Below are 4436 nucleotides of genomic sequence, written 5' to 3' on the forward strand. Positions count from 1 at the left end.
TTTTGCATAGTGCTTCTCACATACAATCTACTTTTTATATTTTTTATGCTTATGGTTTCTTGTCTCTCTTCTGCCACTAAAAAGTAAGTACCATGAGGAAGGATGACTTTGCTTTATTCACTGATATATCCCAAGCACCTAGAATATTATCTGATATCTAGTAGCCACTCAGTAAATATTTCTGCAATAAATGAGATGGTATGCAAATGGAAATTTAATTCAAGAAATATTTAGTGAGTATCTACAATGTCCAATATTCTGAATAGATCTGGAATTCAGGGGAAAAGGTGGTGATACATCTCAGAGTGATCAGAATAATTCTAATAACTGAAATGGTGGAAATGTATGTATTTCCAAGCAGAAATCCATGAAGACAAAAGAAAGGCAATTATAGACATATCTTTGGTATGGAAGGATAGAAAGGACCCAGCGAAGCATAGATGAATCACAAGCATGCCACTTCATGGAAAGAAATTTTCAGGAAGAAAGGAGGTTTTTTATCAGTGCCAACTGCTGGGAAGAGAAGGGGAGAAGGATGGGAAATGGTACTGGATTTAATAATTATATTTTGAAAGTTACTATGACCTTAAAAGCAACCTTAAAAGTTACTATGACCTTAAAAACAACTATCTTGGGGCACCTGGGTGGCTCATAGGGTTAAGAATCAGACTCTTGGTTTCAGGTCAGGTCATAATCTCAGGGTTGTGAGATTGAGCCCTGCCTCAGGCTCTGAGCTCAGCAGCGAGTCTGCTTGAGATTCTCTCTCTCCCCCTCTGCCCCACCCCTCCACTTGTGCTCTCTCTCACTCTCTCTCTCAAATAAATAAATAAAATCTTTAAAATAAAATAAGTAAAATCTTTTTAAAAAACTGTCTCATAAGAAGTTTTATGATACTCAGTTATAAAAATAGGACAGGGAATCAAGAAATGATTTTATTTGCTACACTAGTGAGAAAGCCAGACCTACATAAGAATCATGTTATGGTATAAGCATTATTTATTAAACAGGAAGCAATCAAAAATTGAAAAAAGATTCATACTTCATTGGTCCTTCTTCATTTGTTAGTCATTTGAATAGTAGGAAAAAGTAGACAGCAGGCAGCACTTGGACTTGAAAAACCTGAGTTTGAGTCCTGGTTCTGCCATTTTCTGGCTTACAGCTTTGGGCAATTCACTTCAACCGTCTGAGTCTCAGTTTGCTCCTCTGTCAGGTAGATTTAATACTACTTGCCTTGTCTACCTCACAGGTTTATGGGAAGAATAAATGAGATAACGTAAGAGAAGGAGTAAGCTATAAATCTAATCATTCCACAGCCAATATTATTCCTAGGCAACATGCTGTGTTAAGAGCTTTTGAGCTCTGCTATGGTTTGACCAAGACATTGGGCATTACAGGGAAACCTGGGTGGTACAGTCTGTTAAGTGTCCAACTCTTGGTTTTGGCTCAGTTTGTGATCCCAGAGCCATGAGATCGAGCCCTGTATCTGGCTCTGCACTCAGCACAGAGTCTGCTTATATTCCTCTCTCCTTCTCCCTCCGCTCTTCCCTGCCCCATCTAAAACAAACAAACAAACAAACAAACAAACAAACAAATCTTTTTTAAAAATGGCATTACAGATACCCATTATCTCCACTCATAAAATAAAATGTCAATACCTACCTTGTTTATCTCATTTTATTCTTCTAGGGATCTAATGAGCTGCTGTGTAAAAGCACTTTGCAAACTTCTTAAACAAGTGTTTAAGATCCTTGAAACAGCAGGTCTCATACTGCAGTGTAAGAATCACTGGGGGACCTTGGTAAAATTGTGGATTCCAGAGACCCCTCTCCAGAAATTCCCCATCAGTGATCTTACAGGGACCTGGGATCTACATCTGGAACAAGTCCCCAGGGTAATTCTTTTGCACAGTCTACCTGTCTTAAGACAGAAAGTAGCACGACTGGGACTATGGAGCAGGTATAAAAAAGGGTATAAAGAATGCTAGAAAGAAGGTGAGGCCCCTTCTTCATTCCTGTTAATGGAGACCTGGAGGTATGGGAAGGAATGGGCTTATTCTGACCCCTGGTCTCAGTCTTTTTTTTTTTTTTTTTAATTAATTATTCTTACTAACACATAATATATTATTTGCCTCAGGGGTGCAGGTCTGTGAATCATCAGGCTTACACATTTCACAGCACTCCCTGGTCTCACTCTTGATGCCCATTGGGGAAGGATGGTTTTTCCTCCAAGGAGGCAAGAAAGTTCTATAAATTCTTTATCTAACTGCAAGAGTTTCATCAGAAAGTGAACAACTAACACCACTGATTATTTTATTAGTTTGAAATTGGACTAGATACTTAGACATGGAGAACACATTAGTATAATGGGATATGGGATAATTTTATACCAAAATGTTAGCCTTTCCCATCCTTGATGCCAAGAATCACTGGGCATGAACACTCAAGATCAGTATGAAAACAAACAAGTACTTCTCCCCTACTGGCCACAAAGATACTCCTTCTCCCAGATCTCTCTGTAAGTGCATCTCAGCCTTTTGATTCATAGGGTGCCTAACACCTCAGTTTGAAAGGAGTCTAGCCAGCTTCACCCTTCACTGATTGAGTTCACATAGCTGAAACTTTCCCTGGAAATTATTGCTGTTTCCCTACAAAAGTCCCCTTTCTGCCATTAAGGTTTATCATTTGTTTAAGTGTAGGACAGTTCTTTTCCCACAATTAACCTGGAGTAATGTTATAGTTCTACATAACAACACAAAGATAATGCAGATGGTTGCTAAAATAAAAACAATGAATGAAACAAATCCATGTGCAATTAAAAAGTAAGTTCATACTTCCTTGCATTGAAGTATTTCCCAATGATAAAAATAAAAATCTGCACAGCAAAACTAAAACAAACAGTCAGCAAAACTAAAAGTCAAACTACTGAATGGGAGAAGATATGCAAATGGCATATTTGATAAGGGTTAGTATCCAAAATATATAAAGAACTGATAAAATTCAACACCCCCCAAAATGAATAATTCAATTAAAAAATGGGCAGAAGACACAAATAGACTTGTTCCCAAAAGACATACAGATGGCTGATAGACGCATGAAAAAATGCTCAACATCACTCATCGTCTGGGAAATACAAATCAAAATCACAATGAGATATCACCTCACACCTGTCAGAATGGTTAAAATCAGCAACACAAGAAACAAAAGGTGTTGGAAATGATGTGGAAAAGGGGGAACCCTCTTAGGCCCTTGGTGAGAATGCAAACTGGTACAACTACTCTGGAAAACAGTGCAGAGTTAACTCAGAAAGTTAAAAAAAAAGAATTACCATATGATCCAGCAATTGTACTACTAAGTATTTGCCCAAAGAATACAAAAACACTAATTCAAAGGGATACATGCACTCTGATGTTTATTGCAGCATTATCTACAATAGCCAAAGTTTGGAAGTAGCCCAAGCATCCATCAGTGGATGAATGGATAAAGAGGAGGTGATATACAAATATATATAACGGAATATTACTCGGCCATAAAAAAGAATGAAGGGGGTCTGGGTGGCTCTGTCAGTTACGCATCTGCTTTCTGCTTGGGTCATGATCCCTGGGTCCTGGGATCAAGCCTTGCATCCCGCTCCCTGCCCTGCAGGAAACCTGCTTGTCCCTCTCCCACTCCCTTGCTTGTGTTCCCTCTCTCTCTGTCTCTCTCTCAGTCAAATAAATAAATAAAATCTTAAAAAAAAAATGAAATCTAGCCATTTGCAATAACATGGATGGAGCTCCACTGTATTATGCTAAGCAAAATCAGTCAGAGAAAGACAACTACCAAATGATTTCACTCATATGCGGAATTTAAGAAACAAAACAAACGTGCAAAGTGGGGTGGGGAAAGGAGAGAGAGAGGGAGAAGAAGAAAAGAAAAAGACTTAATTATAAAGAACAAACTGATAGTTACCTGAGGGAAGGTGGGTGCAGGTTGGGGGAATAGGTGATGGAGATTCAGGAGGGCACCTGTGGTGATGAGCTCCCGGGGTTGTATGGAGGTATGGACTCGCTATGCCATACACCTGAAACTAATGTTGCACCATATGTTAACTAACTGGAATTGAAATAAAAACCTGAAAAAAATTTTTTTCAAATAATTTTCATTATCTTTGAAATGTTTCCAGTGTTTATCATAGATCATCAAGAAACTTGAAATAAATTTCAGGGAAGATTAAAAAAACCCTTTCCCTCAAGAATGTATACCTTCCACAAACTTTTACTCAAAAACGTTCAGGTTCCCTGGTTCAACCTGAAGAGTGTCTGCAGTTTCCTCTTGAGAAATAGTCCCAAGAGTCTTATTTTACTTTTATCTTTCACTCTTTTTCCCCTGCAATACTATTATGCTACTTCACGTCCCAGTTTTATAATTTGAAACAGGACCATTCCCATCTTCAGGAGT

The sequence above is a fragment of the Enhydra lutris genome, unplaced genomic scaffold, assembly GCF_002288905.1.
Source record: "Enhydra lutris kenyoni isolate GAN:26980312 unplaced genomic scaffold, ASM228890v2 scaffoldscaffold19, whole genome shotgun sequence".
NCBI lineage: Eukaryota > Metazoa > Chordata > Mammalia > Carnivora > Mustelidae > Enhydra > Enhydra lutris.